The sequence below is a fragment of the Bos mutus genome, chromosome 2, assembly GCF_027580195.1.
Source record: "Bos mutus isolate GX-2022 chromosome 2, NWIPB_WYAK_1.1, whole genome shotgun sequence".
Lineage (NCBI taxonomy): Eukaryota > Metazoa > Chordata > Mammalia > Artiodactyla > Bovidae > Bos > Bos mutus.
The window spans coordinates 34,094,732-34,112,411 of NC_091618.1; the positions used below are offsets into that span (position 1 = coordinate 34,094,732).

Here is a 17,680-nt window from a genome sequence, read left to right on the forward strand (position 1 = left end):
GTCAACCACATCCAGGAGAGTCCCAGGCAGGATAAACCCAATGAAGAACAGACCAACACACATAATCAAACTGACAGAAATTAAAGACAAAGATAAAATATTAAAAATAACATGGGAAAAATGACAAAGAACATACAAGGAAACTCCCATAAGGTTATCAGCTGATTTCTCAACAGAAACTCTACAAGCCAAAAAGGAATAGCATGATATATTTAGTGATGAAAGAGAAGAACCTACAACCAAGAATACCATCAAGATTCTCATTCACATTTGACAGAGAAATCAAAAGTATTACATATAAGCAAAAGTTAAGAGAATTCAGTACCACCAAACCAGTTTTACAAAAAATGCTGAAGGAATTTCTCTAAGCAGGAAACACAAGAGAAGGAAAAGATTTACACAAAATATACCCCAAAACAATTAAGAAAATGGTAATAGGATCATTTGTTGTATAGTGGCTAAGTTGTGCTGACTCTTTTGTGACGCTGTGAACTGCATACATATCAATAATTACCTTAAATGTAAATGGATTAAATGCACAAACCAAAAGACAGAGACTGGCTGGAAAGATAAAAACATGTGCGTGTATACACTTCCACTTACCAGATCACTTTACTTAACCCCCCAAATTGTATGTAATTATTTCATATTGTTAGGTTAATCATGCTTTCATTATGGCTTGCAACTGTAATGGTCTTTTATTTTTTGTCTATTAATTATGAGAAGTGATAAATGTCTATTATAGTGATTTGTGCTTAATAAAATAATTGTATCATGATTGGTCAACTGAAAATAATGGAATTTTATATAATTCTATATCACTAAAACTACCATTTAATAGAAAAACTTATAATCATTTTTTAAAATCCAAATGCATATCAAAATTATCTTGGAGTGTTCTGGAAAAAAAAAAATGCCCAAGTATTGTTTTTTGGGTTGCTTTTTTTCCTTCCAAAGCTCCAGATGTGTTTCTAATGAGCAGTCATATCTAAAAACAACTGGACTATATGATGATCTTATACTTTTACATAGTTTCTTTAACATTTTCTATTTCATATTAAATACTCCATTTCATTTAGCTTGTTTTCCAATTTCTCCTTTTTAGTAATGTTCTTTCTCAAGTCTATCAAGCATAGTATAAAAGCTTTTGTAAACATATATAGAGATATAAGCAGTATGTATATTTTAGAAAACTTATGAATTTTTGCCTAGCTAAAAAATGTATGACATTTTTATTCTACTGTTTGACTTGGTATGAATAGAAAGAGATAGTTCTAATTTATAATCACTTAAAATTTTTATATAGCTCCATGTATTTTGGCATCTACTATCAGTGCTAAGAGTCTAGAAAGTTTATTATCTTAGTGATTAAAAAAAACTCAAGCTGAAACTTCTAATCCAATTCTGAGAATAAAATGAAATATTATGTTGTTTAAAAAGACAGGAAATTAACAGGTGATACAGTAATATTAACTAAAGTACAGATTTTGTTCAAATATCACAAAATTTTATGCTAGTGTCCATTATTTGTTCTTATACATTATTCAAAACTCCACATTGTATTTAATTGCACTGAGCAGCTTCAGTTACATGCAACAAATTCTGATAAGTTCTCTTTTCATTTTTATTCTATTATAAATATTTTCTAATTTTCCTTGTTTTGGCTTTTATATATAGTGATTATTTTAAAGTGAACATTTAACTTCCAAACACATGAGCTATTTCAAAATATCTGATATTAATTTCTCATTTTGATATTAATTTCTTGTTTAAACACTTTCTTCTCTGCAATCACCCTCTGTAATGTTTCAATCTTCTAACGTTATTGAGGCTTTCAATGGCTAATTTTGCTAAGTCAAAGATCTCTCTTGGTAAAGGTGACACTGCACTTTTAGATATGAGGGTTATTTTCAAATATCTTTTGATATTGATCTCTAACATAATTCCACAGTAATAAGAGAACAGACTCTGAATGATTTCAATACCTTTAGACCATGAAATTTCTGCACCTGGTCTTTTGTCTCTGGATATGTTCCAGTGTCTCCTAGTTTATAGCCTATGGGAACTTGAATAGAATTTGTATCCTACTGTTGTGTGAAAATCGCATAAATCTTAATTATGTCAAATTGGTTCATAATGCTTTTCAGGTCAACTATATTCTTCTACTTCTCTGCACATTCATTCTATTAATTTCTGAGAGCTTGATATTGAAACTCCAACTAAAAATCTTAATTTATCTACTTAAAGTGAACAATTTTAATACATAGTGGAACTATATAACTTTGTTTTGAATTTTCCAAATCTCCTATAAACATATTATCATATTTTTATAATTTAAAAAATAAAAATATAAAAAACTATTACTACTTTATCTTTTGATAAGGGTTTTTTTTTTTTTTTTTTTGTGTCATAGGTTACTGCAAATAGAGCCTGACATAAACAGTATTTACACACAGAGATGGACGCAGTTCTTCAGTCAGGTCCTTAATGTCAGTCTGATGCATAAGTTTTGTTGTTGCTGTAGTTAACCTTCACTTCGTCACAGAGATTTGAATTCCTCCAGTGGTGTACTGCTGCTTCCTGTATTTATTGTGAGGTTTGCTATACCCAAGAGTGTTTCCCAGTATTTCTGCTTCACTCTCTGCCACACAGAGGGAGATTCTCTCCATGGTCTTGCTCCACCTTGGCGGTAGACTATTGTATGCTGCATGTTACTTGGTCCAAAGCTCATAACTTTCCTGGTCCAGCCTCCGTCTTAGGCATGCCTGTACATATATGCTTCAAGGGCAGAACTTCTGCCCTTCCACTTGATGGCAGCTAAATTATGTTCTGTATCTTTGAGGACTATCAGATAAGCAAGCTTCCTGCACTTCTCCAGTGGCACAAACCCTCTGCCTTTTATCAGCACAAGAATCGGGAATTGAACTCATTTCTTATTCCTCTCTCAGGGTAAATAACTCACTTTGATCTGTCCCCCATTTACAGCCGACCTTTGCTTATGAAAGTATTCCCTAGTGACTCAGATGATAAAAAATCCCTGGGTCAGGAAGATCCCCTGGATAAGGAAATGGCTACTCACTCCAGTATTCTTGCCTGGAGAAATCCATGGACAGAGGAGCCTGGTGGGCTGCAGTCTGTGCAGTCACCAAGAGTCAGACATGACTGAACAACTAATGCACTTTTCACTTAGTTTTGCCTATGAAAAGGGGACAGGTGGGTTGCCTACCATTCCTCCAGCAGCAGATGGCTTTTGCTGCAATGAGATTTCAGTGTGGAAAGCAGATGGAGATTTTTGTCTATGCACTGTTGAAGAGAGCTCTCTCAGATGTCCTGCCCAGCCCAAATCTTTCTGGTGAGCACAGGATAGAAATCTATGGAAAAGATTGGTTGCTTCACCTTGGATGTGGGACTCCTAGGGATTCTAGTCTGCTATACTAGCCAACATTTGACCTTTAAGAACTCATTGAAGTTTTCATTCCTTACTTCTTCCCTACTTGTGCAGTTTTCATATTTTCGTTCCTTGCTCTGCTAAAGGTGATATCATTTGTGTGTCTTGATTCTCTTTGAAGGTGCTGTCACCTTTTGGAATTTAGTTCATCTGATTTCCTGTAACATTTGTTCTCTCGTGGGCATACAAAATGCTATGATTTTGTAGTTTATCTGGCTTGTTCTTACTGTTAGTAACTTTGTCATGGGTTTTCTCTTTTTAAGGTAAAGCAGAACTTCTCAAAAAATGTTTAAATCATGAAAGAGAGTCAATTTTATAACCTCTTACAGTTTTTAATTTTTTTTGCTTATCAAATGAGAAACTGTAGATTGATAGTTCCTCAATCTTTTAAAATCCTATTTTCTTTTTATAAACATATACAACTCATAAACTTTTATATTATGTTATTTCAAATTTTTAAAATGTTAATAACATAAGAAACAGTGTGTCAAAACAAGGAGACAAAACAGGTTTTGTTTTTTAATACTCATCCCAGTTTCCTAAAGGTGAGATAGCTTTTCCCTTGTTACATGAATTAAAGGGCAAGACAATAATAACTGCTATATTAATTAATTAATCAATCAATCAAATTTCTCTATTAGGTTAAGCAGCATTAAAATATTTGGATACCAAATATTACAGATGTTAGGAGAGATAAAACTTTTAGTATATTCTGAGATAAAAAATGTGGTTCTTTTTTCCCCAGAACCAATTCTCTATACTCCTCTGCACCTTCTTTCCCAAAACAAGCACACTCCCGCCCCTAGGTAATTACTGAACAATAGCTGAAAGAATTACATTTCTCTCAAATTCAATTCTAATTACTTTTTAAAATATGTTCTGGTTGTAACAATGTACTAGGTTTCCTGTTCTTTGTCCATTACCAGAGCTGAGTCTCTTAGCCCCCAGCTGCAGACTTGGTTCTGCTATCGGGTCAGAGACAAATATCTGGCTTCATTTGCACAGGCAATTCAGTACACATGGCTCTTACAACTTCACTCTACTCCTAAGTCCCAGTTCTAGAAAATGGGTATTTCTCAAGTGATGGTACACTTGTTCCTCCTGTCTCTTGGCCTCTCTCTTCTTTGTGACTCACTTACTGAGTGCAGGCGGCTGCAAACGGCGCGCTAAGCACGGCCTAGAGGAGCTACCCCGCGTCCGAAGTGAGGGGCAGCGGCCGGGAGGAGCTACCCCACGCCCCAAGCCCGAGGCCAGGGTCTGCGGCCAGGAGGACCAACCCCACATCCAAGGAGCCGTGGCTGCGCGGGCGCAGGAGGGCCTAGAGGAGCTATCCCACGTTGAAGGTCAGGAAGGGCAGCAGTAAGGTGATACCCCTCGTCCAAGGTAAGGAGCAGCGGCTTCGCTTTGCTGGAGCAGCCGCGAAGAGATACCCCACGCCCAAAGTAAGAGAAACCCAAGTAAAACGGTTGGTGTTGCAAGAGGGCATCAGAGGGCAGACACACTGAAACCATACTCACAGAAAACTAGTCAATCTAATCACACTAGGACCACAGCCTTGTCTAACTCAATGAAACTAAGCCTTGCCTGTGGGGCAACCCAAGACGGGCGGGTCATGTGGAGAGATCTGACAGAATGTGGTCCACTGGAGAAGGGAATGGCAAACCACTTAAGCATTCTTGCCTTGAGAAGCCCATGAACAGTATGAAAAGGCAAAATGATAGGATACTGAAAGAGGAACTCCCCAGGTCAGTAGGTGCCCAATATGCTACTGGAAATCAGTGGAGAAATAACACCGGAAAGAATGAAGGGATGGAGTCAAAGCAAAAAGAATACCAGCTGTGGGTAGGACTCGTGACAGAAGCAAGGTCCGATGCTGTGAAGAGCAATATTGCATAGGAACCTGGAATGTCAGGTCCATGAATTAAGGCAAACTGGAAGTGGTCAAACAAGAGATGGCAAGAGTAAATGTGGACATTCTAGGAATCAGCGAAATAAAATGTACTGGAATGGGTGAATTTAACTCAGATGACCGTTATATCTACTACTGCAGGCAGGAATCCCTCAGAAGAAATGGAGTAGCCATCGTGGTCAACAAAAGAATCCGAAATGTAGTATTTGGTTGCAGTCTCGAAAATGACAGAATGATCTCTGTTCGTTTCCAAGGCAAACCATTCAATATCACAGTATTCCAAGTCTATGCCCCAACTAGTAATGCTGAAGAAGCTGAAGTTGAAGGGTTCTAGGAAGATCTACAAGATCTTTTTGAACTAACACCCAAAAAAGATGTCCTTTTCATTATAGGGGACTGGAATGCAAAAGTAGGAAATCAAGAAACACCTGGAGTAACAGGCAAATTTGGCCTTGGAATACGGAATGAAGCAGGGCAAAGACTAACAGAGTTTTGTCAAGAAAATGCACTGGTCATAACAAACACCCTCTTCCAACAACACAAGAGAAGACTCTATACATGGACATCACCAGATGGTCAACACCGAAATCAGACTGATTCTATTCTTTGCAGCCAAAGATGGAGAAGCTCTATACAGTCAGCAAAAACAAGACCAGGAGCTGACTGTGGCTCAGACCATGAACTCCTTATTGCCAAATTCAGACTTAAATTGAAGAAAGTAGGGAAAACCACTAGACCATTCAGGTATGACCTAAATCAAATCCCTTATGATTATACAGTGGAAGTGACAAATAGATTTAAGGGCCTAGATCTGATAGACAGAGTGCCTGAGGAACTATGAAATGAGGTTCATGACATTGTACAGGAGACAGGGATCGAGACCATCCCCATGGAAAAGAAATGCAAAAAAGCAAAATGGCTGTCTGGGGAGGCCTTACAAATAGCTGTGAAAATAAGAGAAGCAAAAAGCAAAGGAGAAAAGGAAAGATATAGGCATCTGAATGCAGAGTTCCAAAGAATAGCAATAAGAGATAAGAAAGCCTTCTTCAGTGATCAATGCAAAGAAATAGAGGAAAACAACAGACTGGGGAGATCTAGAGATCTCTTCAAGAAAATTAGAGATACCAAGGGAACATTTCATGCTAAGATGGGCTCGATAAAGGATAGAAATGGTATGGAACTAACAGAAGCAGAAGATATTAAGAAGAGGTGGTAAGAATACACAGAAGAACTGTACAAAAAAGATCTTCACGACCAAGATAATCACGATGGTGTGATCACTGACCTAGAGCCAGACATCCTGGAGTGTGAAGTCAAGTGGGCCTTAGAAAGCATCACTACAAACAAAGCTAGTGGAGGTGATGGAAGTTCAGTTGAGCTATTCCAAATCCTGAAAGATGATGCTGTGAAAGTGCTGCACTCAATATGTCAGCAAATTTGGAAAACTCAGCAGTGGCCACAGGACTGGAAAAGGTCAGTTTTCATTCCAATCCCAAAGAAAGGCAATGCCAAAGAATGCTCAAACTACCGCATAATTGCACTCATCTCACACGCTAGTAAAGTAATGCTCAAAATTCTCCAAGCCAGGCTTCAGCAATATGTGAACCATGAACTTCCTGATGTTCAAGCTGGTTTTAGAAAAGGCAGAGGAACCAGAGATCAAATTGCCAACATCTGCTGGATCATGGAAAAAGCAAGAGAGTTCCAGAAAAACATCTATTTCTGCTTTATTGACTATCCCAAAGCCTTTGACTGTGTGGCTCACAATAAATTGTGGAAAATTCTGAAAGAGATGGGAATACCAGACCACCTGATCTGCCTCTTGAGAAATCTGTATGCAAGTCAGGAAACAACAGTTAGAACTGGACATGGAACAACAGACTGGTTCCAAATAGGAAAAGGAGTACGTCAAGGCTGTATATTGTCACCCTGTTTATTTAACTTATATGCAGAGTACATCATGAGAAACGCTGGAGTGTAAGAAACACAAGCTGGAATCAAGATTGCCAGGAGAAATATCAGTAACCTCAGATATGCAGATGACACCACCCTTATGGCAGAAAGTGAAGAGGAACTAAAAAGCCTCTTGATGAAAGTGAAAGTGGAGAGTGAAAAAGTTGGCTTAAAGCTCAACATTCAGAAAACGAAGATCATGGCATCCGGTCCCATCACTTCATGGGAAATAGATGGGGAAACAGTGGAAACAATGTCAGACTTTTTTTTTGGGGGGGGGTCCAAAATCACTGCAGATGGTGACTGCAGCCATGAAATTAAAAGACGCTTACTCCTTGGAAGTAAAGTTATGACCAACCTAGATAGCATATTCAAAAGCAGAGACATTGCTTTGCCCACAAAGGTCCATCTAGTCAAGGCTATGGTTTTTCCTATGGTCATGTATGGATGTGAGAGTTGGACTCTGAAGAAAGCTGAGTGCTGAAGAATTGATGCTTTTGAACTGTGGTGTTGGAGAAGACTCTTGAAAGTCCCTTGGACTGCAAGGAGATCCAACCAGTCCATTCTGAAGGAGATCAGCCCTAGGATTTCTTTGGAAGGAATGATGCTAAAGCTGAAACTCCAGTACTTTGGCCACCTCATGCAAAGAGTTGACTCATTGGAAAAGACTCTGATGCTGGGAGAGATTGGGGGCAGGAGGAGAAGGGGACAACAGAGGATGAGATGGCTGGATTGCATCACTGACTCGATGGACGTGAGTCTGGGTGAACTCCGGGAGTTGGTAACGGACAGGGAGGCCTGGCATGCTGCGATTCATGGGGTCACAAAGAGTTGGACACGACTGAGTGACTTAACTGAACTGAACTTAAGCAAGTAAAGGACCCCAGTTCTTCTCATTATGTGACTCTGAACCTCCACCATTTTGGTCCCTATCTCAGCTTCGCTGTGCTGTTGATTCCTGTTATTATACCCACTCCTTAGCTTTTGTTGAATTGCCCCTAACCCTGAAATCATGATTACGTATTTTCTCTTTCTATATTCTTTCAACTTGCCTGAACCTCTTTGAGGAACCTGCAGCAGTCAACCTATACTGTCCAGCCACCTCCATACAGTTTCAAGGATGCTGCTGCTGCTGTTGCTGCTGCTGCTAAGTCGCTTCAGTCATGTCCGACTCTGTGCGACCCCATAGGTGGCAGCCCACCAGGCTCCCCTGTCCCTGGGATTCTCAAGGCAAGAACACTGGAGTGGGTTGCCATTTCCTCCTCCAATGCACGAAAGTGAAAAGTGAAAGTGAAGTTGCTCAGCAGTGTCCGACTCCTAGAGACCCCATGGACTGTAGCCCACCAGGCTCCTCCTTCCATCGGATTTTCCAGGCAATATTACTGGAGTGGGGTGTCATTGGATGGGCCCATCCCTATTCCCTAGGGAGGTCAAGTAGGGATGTAATTGACTTTTCCCAGTGACCTACCATGCTAAAGCCATTCATTAGCAATTTTACTGATAGTTACAGCTCATTTTATGTTAGGATTATAGGCATCATAAACTCAATGGGCATGAGTTTGAGCAAACTCCAGGAGATAGGGAAGGACAGGAAAATCTAGAGTGCTGCAGTCCATGGGGTCACAAAGAGTCAGACACAACTCAGTGACTAAACAACAGAAACAAAAAATAAATATTTTATCTATCTATCTATTATCAGTATAAAATCATCTCAGGCTCAATCACCTGCTTGACTAAACGCCATAACTTGGGAGACTGCATTTCCTTCTCAGGAGTCAGGGGGCACATTTGCCCTTTGTTCTTTTTCTAGCTGAACTTATACTTTTCATCTCATCTCCTTTCTTTTCAGGAGTGAAGTGTGCTGGGGTATAGAAGAAAAGATGGGAAGGAATGGAGAAGAGAAAGCAAAGAGGAAAAGTCCCAGCTTGTCATCAAATAAGAGCATTGGTCCTCCTCACTGCACTGACAGCCTACCACTCTTGTGCTGTCATGACCATATTACATGCAGAAGCACACTTGCATACACAGGCACGGGGTATTCAAGAGGTTTACAAGGATGTAAACTGGAAGGAAATAGAAAGGAAAGCAAACCCTCATCGTGCCCTGGCTTGTCTTCACAGCTAACAGTACCATATGTTTATTATGGAGCCTAATTGCTGGCTTTTTAGAAAACATGTACCTTAATTATAGTCATTAGTAAATAAAAAAGATTTTGTATTCCCAAGAAGTACATTGAGTGACAAGCCCTAACGTTTACACTATTAATACAGGAAAGAAGTCTTTTCTTAAAAATAAGCAGAAAAGTGTAAAAATTAAATAATAACACATTTGAATTCTTCTTAAAAGTATATGCATTAACTATTGCTTCCTTTTCATAGCTAATAAAAGTAAGAAAACAAGATTTCCAGAGTGGCCTAAGTTTATCACTAATTCTCTCTTGTTCTCCACATTGTACACAAGCCTGGACCAAAAGGAGGGCCAAACGCTACCCCACAGTCCTCACAGTAGTCCTTACTCATCATTGGGCTCAGTCACTAAGTCATGTTCAACTCCTTGAGACCCCACAGACTGTAGCCCTACAGGCTCCTCTGTCCATGGGATTTCCCAGCAAGAATACTGGAGTGGGTTTCCACTTCCTCCTCCAAGGGATCTTCCTGACCTAGGATCAAACAGTCTCCCACCTCTCCTGGTTGGCCTGCGAATTCTTTACCACTGAGCCACCTAGGAAACCTACAGGACCCTGCTCACTGTTCCAGAATAGAAATGTACTTCTGAATAATAAGACACTGAGAACAAGTTTGAAGTATCAGCACCTTCACATTCCTACTAACAGTGGACCAGATATTATCTGAGACTCTCAACCAGTTCCGCAATCAAAACATCTGAAGCCGATATCCGAATACCTGAAGCTGAAACCAAGCACGACCCTGTGGGGCTCCTGGACACAACAGCCTTTCTGTATCTCCCATTTCTTTGACTACAGGAAATAGGCTTCTTTCATTAAAGGAAATAGGCTTCTTTAAGCCTCCAAGATCTTCCTTGAGTACCAAGAAGCAGGTTCAAACAGTTGCTAATTAGGGAAGGGAGGGGATACTGAAAGGCAAGGGAGGAACAGTCAAAAGAAACAAAAATGCAGCCTCCGGGCATGTTCTGGCTCCCCCTAAGTTAGGTTCAGTTCATTCGCTCAGTTGTGTCAGACTCTGCAAACTCATGGACCGCAGCACGCCAGGCTTCCCTGTCCATCATCAATTCCCAGAGCCTACTCAAAATTATGTCCATAGAGTTGGTGATGCCATCCAACCATATCATCCTCTGTCATCCCCTTCTCCTCCTGCCTTCAATCTTTCCCAGCATCAGGGTCTTTTCAAATGAGTCCGTTCTTCGCATCAGGTGGCCACATTATTGGAGTTTCAACATCAGTCCTTCCAATGAATATTCAGGACTGATTTCCTTTAGGATTTCCTTAAGGATTGATGCTAGAGTCTTCTCCAGCACCACAGTTCAAAAGCATCAATTCTTCGGTACTCTGCTTTCTTTATGGTCCAACTTCCACATCCATACATGACTACTGGAAAAACCATAGCTTTAAGTAGACAGACTTTTGTCAGTAAAGTAATGTCTCTGCTTTTTAATATGCTGTCTAGGTTTGTCAGTATCTTTGAGCTGTTTTCCAGATACTGAAATCCCTACCAGGTGGGAGAAGTTAACTACCTGCCCACAACCACACAGATCCCAGACCCGTTGGAAGCAGAAGGTTGACGATGCTGACTCCCACTTACTTCACCACCAGCCAATCAGAAGAATGCTCATGAGTTGATCATGCCCTCTTTGAACTATTACTGTGAAATTCCTCACCATCCTCTCCAGTTTTGAGGGATTTAGTCCATTGTGTCCCCCTCTGCCTGACAAAGCAATAAAGCTGTTCTTTTCTACTTCACCCAAAATGCTGAGATTCACATGCTGGATTTGGCTTCAAAGCCAAGTAATATTAGTTATGCCACCATCCCAGCAACCCTCCACCACCAAACTAAAGGCAAATATTTTCCCAAACCCTCATGCTCTGATATTCTTTGTTCCTTAATCTTCCTGCTATGCTGACTTCCTTTTCTCAAGCCCTTCTGATGTGTTCTCTGTATCTTCAAACTCTCTCATCAAATGGCTAACCTGAGATTTTCCTTCTTTGAAGAGGTGACATGTCCCCACATCTGTGTCATTTGGATACAGTTAGGAGATAAATATATTCTCTGGAAGACTTTTATCTTTTATATTATCTTGTCTTTTCTGAAGGCTCATGTTTGATAGGGTCTACATGGAGGCTTATTGTTAAAATGGCTCATTATGTTGACCTCACAAAGAATAAAGTCACAGTGACGCTTGAAACTGACCAAATTTCCCAAGTAACATTCTGTTTTCCCACTGCCATCTACCTTCTCAAGGCTACGAGACCACCGGATTCCAGACCTCTGGCTACATGACTGCAGGATTCAGCTACAGGCTAAAAATTAACCATCCCTTCAGAGAATTTTTCATTGGAGGGGTATAAGAAAGACCCTGTCAGAAAGGCAGATGCTGGTTCTTCTTAAGGGCCAATCACCCTATCATCTTCCTCTAATAAATTTCCCTTTTCTTTCCTGACTGTGCCCCTCACTCTCTTTTTCTCCACACCTGCCTTACAATGTCATAATGTCTTATGGACTTCCAACTAAATTCTCAAAATTTTTTAATTTGCCAAAATTTGGATATCTCACATTCTTCTCATCAGAATTTCCATTGCTGCATTCCTGTTTTCAGCTGGGCAAAATATTTCACACCAAGACATGTCATAGGCCACTAACTAGCCTTGCAGGGAGAATGACTCTTGGCAGTTTCCCACTCCAAGCCAGATTAAACAATAAGTGTAAAATATGCATTAGAGATATATGCAAGTACATAGGTATTTTCATATAAAAAACAACCAGTATAAACTAAGAATCCCTACGTTAAAAAATTTATGAATTAAGACATGTGTGAATTAACATGCACTGGGGTGACTGCAGTGATAAAGAACCCGTCCACCTAATGCAGGAGACTCAAGAGACAAAGGTTCAATCCCTGGGTTGGGAAGATCCCCTGGAGTAGGAAATGGCAACCCACTCCAGTGTTCTTGCCTGGAAAATCCCACAGAGGAGCCTGGTGGGCTACAGTCCATGGGGTCACAAAGAGTTAGACATGACTGAGCATGCATGCACTAGCTCAAGTTTACATTTGAGCCCTGAATAGTCTAATTGGTAAATTAAATCATACCTCAGTTGTATAGCTCCTTCTGCTCTATACAGAAATAAAATTTCAAAATCCTTTATTAATATCTTAGTCCTGTGGGTATGCTCACAGAAGGGGACCTGAAGAAATGGCTCATGTGCTTACAACACAGCTGACAGGAATGTGGGTTCATTGTGACAAGGGACACAAAATGTATGACCTTCCTATGAATAACTAGGGGGTGACCCCTGTACCTCTGCGTGGCTGCTGGGCAGGACCAGTGGGACAGGACTCGATACTGGAAGAAAAGCTACAGTATTCAGTGGGGAAGCTTGCCACCTAGAGTGTGTTTGGTTCTGGTGGGCCATAAATGGTCCTATAAGGGCTTTGAACCTCTCTTTTCAAGGAGAGAGAAAAAAATTAAAAATAGGTTCCAACTATATGCCATTCTGGAAAAGGCAAAACTATGGAGACAGTAAAAAGATCAATAGTAGCCAGAGGTTCATGGGGAGAGGAATACAGAGTACAGAATTTTTTATGAGCAGTGAAAACATTTTGAATGATATTATAATGATGGATACATGTCATTATATCCATCTCGATGCGGGGATGGAACTCAGGTCTCCTGCATTGCAGGCAGATTCTTTGTCATCAGAGCCTTAAGGGAAGGCTATATGTCATTATACTTCTGTCCAAATGCATGGAATGTAAACACTATTCACTTCATTAAAGTGGACCCTGAGATGAACTGAGCACCTTGGTGATTATAATGTGTTCAATGGAGTTCATTTTTGTTTTTTTTAAAAAGGTACCACTCTGCTGATAATGGCTATACATGTAACGGGAGGGGGTACATGGGGGAATTGCTGTACTTTCTATTAGATGTGTTGTATGCCTAAGACTGCTTTAAAAAAAAAATGTTTCAAAAAAATTAACACTCAAGGATTGTTTTTGGTGAAACTTTTGTTTCATTTTTATATATGTTTCAGTTCAGTTCAGTTGCTCAGTTATGTCCGACTCTTTGTGACCCCATGAATCGCAGCATGCCAGGCCTCCCTGTCCATCGCCAACTCCCAGAGTTTATCCACACTCACGTCCATTGAGTCAGTGATGCCATCCAGCCATCTCATCCTCTGTTGTCCCCTTCTCCTCCTGCCCTCAATCCCTCCCAGCATCAGGGTGTTTTCCAATGAGTCAGCTCTTCGCATGAGGTGGCTGAAGTATTGGAGTTTCAGCTTCAGCATCAATCCTTCCAGTGAACACGCAGGACTGATCTCCTCAGAATGGACTTGTTGGATCTCCTTGCAGTTCAAGGGACTCTCAAGAGTCTTCTTCAACACCACAGTTCAAAAGCATCAATTCTTCGGTGCTCAGCTTTCTTGACAGTCCAACTCTCACATCCATACATGACCACTGGAAAAACCATAGCCTTGACTAGACGGACCTTTGTGGGCAAAGTAATGTCTCTGCTTTTGAATATGCTATCTAGGTTGGTCATAACTTTCCTTCCAAGGAGTAAGCGTCTTTTAATTTCATGGCTGCAATCACCCTCTGCAGTGATTTTGGAGCCCAATATGGCTTCCCTGGTGGCTCAGTGGGAAGGAATCTGCCTGCCAAGCAGGAGTCACGGTTTCCATCCCTGGGTTGGGAAGATACCCAGGAGAAGGAAGCAGCAACTCACTATAGTATTCTTGTCTGGGAAATCCCATGGACAGGGGAGCCTGGCAAGCTATATTCTTTGGGGTTGCAAAAGAGTTGGACATGACTTATTGACTAAACAACAACAATGCATTATGCACGTGTGTTTGTTGAACTGTGATGCAAAATAAAATTTTTAGATCAAAAAAGTTTACAGGTCACTGTAAATTTATACTGGCTAATAAAATCACAAATTTATCTCATAAAAATATCCTACATCTGAAGGAGAGTTGTGATACTTCACAACTGTACACTCTAGTGTACAGTCATCTTTTGTTTTAACTTGTGATAAAAATGTAGGTTGTGGTTTTTATTGTAGCATATTTTTTTTACATTTTTACCACAAAGTAGAAGGCTATGCAGTAAAACTAATCTAGCCTCTACATAAAGTCAGTGACATCCAAAGGGGAAATGTATCAATACTAGAATAAAAGACAATCATTTCAAGGAGGAAATTGATATGAGCCTGGAGGTCAATGGAGATAAATGGGCTAGGGTGGGAGTGAATAGGCTAGTCTGGGAGACTTCACCACAGAGGTAACCTTTAGAGACAAAAGAATGAATGACACCACATAAAGAAATGTTGAGAGAGAAAACAAATTGTTCTATGTCTCTGACATCTGCAGGTAGTGTAAAGGACCAGAAGCCCGTCCCACCAAAGAGACTAAAATAAAAGGGAATGTAAAAAGGGATATGGAGCAGTGTGGTATTATGCAAGGCAAGGAAACAGCATGTTTTCAGAAGGAAAGCACAGTCAGTTTCGTCACTTGCTACTGTGAGTTTAAAATCAAAACAATCTGTTGGGTGGCAAAGAAACTGTCCTTATAAATGACTCTAACCAGATAAACTTACTAGATATGAATATTTCCTTTATCATGGGTAGGATGATAAGTCAGATATGGAGGGCTGAAGAGTTAATAGGACACGAGGAAGCAGGATTTTTCAGAAAATGTGAATGGATATGAAAAATATAAATTGATATTGAAAACAAGTTAATGCCTCCTGATCCTTAAAAACATCTCTTGATAAGTCACAGCATTTGCTATTTATTGAAGAAGTCATGTATCCTTTTGTAAGAGGATCTAGATAAATTAATTTTAATATCTTTTTATCTTATTAAGGTTTGTCAGGTAATTTTATATTAATATACATGCACTTGTTTGAATCTTATTTGGAACACTTCTAAATTTTCCTTTAAATCATCTATTAATATCTTAATAACTATATTATACATTTCTTCCTTTACATTGTACATAATGCTTAAAAATTTACCCCTATTTGTAAGTCAACTGGCTTTAAAATTTACCCCTATTTATAGGTCCACTGACTGCCTTTATATCGACACAGCAATTTATAAAGAAATAATTAAAATTTTACACAATGCATTAAAACATGTCCATGGAAATTCATTGTGAAACTTTTTTTTTTTTTTTTAAATAAAGGTGGCTGCTATTCTAAGGGAATACTTAAAAAATTACAATGAATTTAATTCTAAAGTCTCACTTGGCTAATATTTTCCATCTTACCATTACCAAACTTGTCACAAGAGCTATTAAAAACATTCAGATTGTCTGTTTTGATTTAATTCAATAACCTAAAAAATATGAAAGCACTTTAACTGTAAACTCCTAGCTAATAATGCCTACTTCTGCCATCTGGTGGCAGAAGCAAAAGGTATATTCATTACTGGTCACAAGGCTGTAAAACAGGCCTCAGTGAACAATCACAAATTAACATCTCAGATTGCAGGTATCATTCTTCACTTGAAAAACTTCAACATTTATAGTTTTTTGTTTTTTAACAGGACAATGCTCTCTGTAGTTTTTTGAAACATTACTAGCTTCATGCTGAGCAGATTAGCAATGCCTTATTCTAATCGATTGCTTTCACTTTTCACTTTCATGCACTGGAGAAGGAGATGGCAACCCACTCCAGTACTCTTGCCTGGAGAGTCCCAGGGACGGGGGAGCCTGGTGGGCTGCCGTCTATGGGGTTGCACAGAGTCGGACACGACTGAAGTGACTTAGCAGCAGCAGCAGCAGCAGCATTCTAACAACGGAAGCATCAATTTTAAAGCAACGATCAAGTTAGACATTAAAACTGGATAATAAAACTCCATTTATTGTACATATACAGCAATTTATAGCATGTCTAATTTTTTAAATTAATGATCAATATTTCTCAATAAAGCTTTTCAAGGAATTGATCTTTTTTATATAACTTGGTATGTCTGATCTGCCACAGTACATAGAACTCAGCTTTTAAAAATCATTTTACATGAAGACATATTTTTTAAAGAGTAATTTGAAATATGAGAAAATTTATTTGCCTTATAGACATTTTAGTATATTTTTATACTTGTTTTTTTTTTTCATTTTAAACAATTTATTTTTTTCATTTTATTTTATTTTTCATTTTATTTTATTTTTAAACTTTGCATAATTGTATTAGTTTTGCAAATATCAAAACGAATCCACCACAGGTGTACATGTGTTCCCCATCCTGAACCCTCCTCCCTCCTCCCTCCTCCCTCCCCATACCATCCCTCTGGGTCGTCCCAGTGCTCTAGCCCCATGCATCCAGTATCGTGCATCAAACCTGGACTGGCATCTCGTTTCATACATGATATTTTACATGTTTTTTCATTTAAAAAATTAAAATTTTATTTTAAATTCAAAATACTACATTTAATTATTTATATATCAGAGAATCACAGAAATGAGTTGGGAGAACTATTAGGTGTCACAGGGTTCATTTATCTGCTCCAAGGATAATTTTTTTCTGTAATGTAGTTCACAAGTAGCAATCAAGCTCTGCTCATATATTCTACATAATAGAAAAATTCTACTACAGTCCTGGAGTTTGGCAACACCCATCCCCAGAGAATTCTTCTAAGACCCTATAATGTACTTTCCTGTACATCAACCCCACTGGCCTTGGTTAGCTCTATGGAGCCCTGTAGAGTAAATTTGTATTCTTTAATATCCGAAGATAATTGTCATGATACAACCACTCACCTTTCTCTTTAGCAGAAAGTTACCTAGTTCCTGCAGCTATTCCCCATATGCCATAACATCAATTTCTCCACCAATCTGGTCTTTTTTATTCTAGTTTGAAAATACAGAGCTTAAGACTGACCTCTCTTCTCCAGGGGTCATCAGACTGAACCAGCAGTGTTTACCTTTAAGTCCTTTCCATGTGTGCTCTTGTTTCACAGAAAGCAACTTGGGTTAAAGAGAGGATCACTAAGCCAAGAAACAGAAGTGTGAGTTTGCATCTCAACTCTATCGCTTAATAGGGCTATGATCATGAATATCTGATAATCTCTCTGAATTTTAGACTCTTCAACAGCAAAACTGACATTATAATGCTTAATGAAATACAGGTCATTGTTTCCAATAAGAATTTCTCACTGTATTATCCCCTTGTTTGAA

General features: G+C 39.2%; 1 protein-coding gene and 1 non-coding gene across 2 annotated transcripts in view; one reads left to right on the forward strand and one right to left on the reverse strand.

Annotated features, from left to right (window-relative positions):
- The window catches only part of SPAG16 (sperm associated antigen 16), a 1,070,067-nt gene that overhangs the window by 604,887 nt on the left and 447,500 nt on the right, over window positions 1–17,680 (reverse strand). The window lies entirely within an intron of this gene.
- Window positions 12,666–12,791, forward strand: LOC138985042 (small nucleolar RNA SNORA11). Its single transcript, XR_011462278.1, has one exon. It is a non-coding gene; the product is annotated as a small nucleolar RNA SNORA11 (small nucleolar RNA).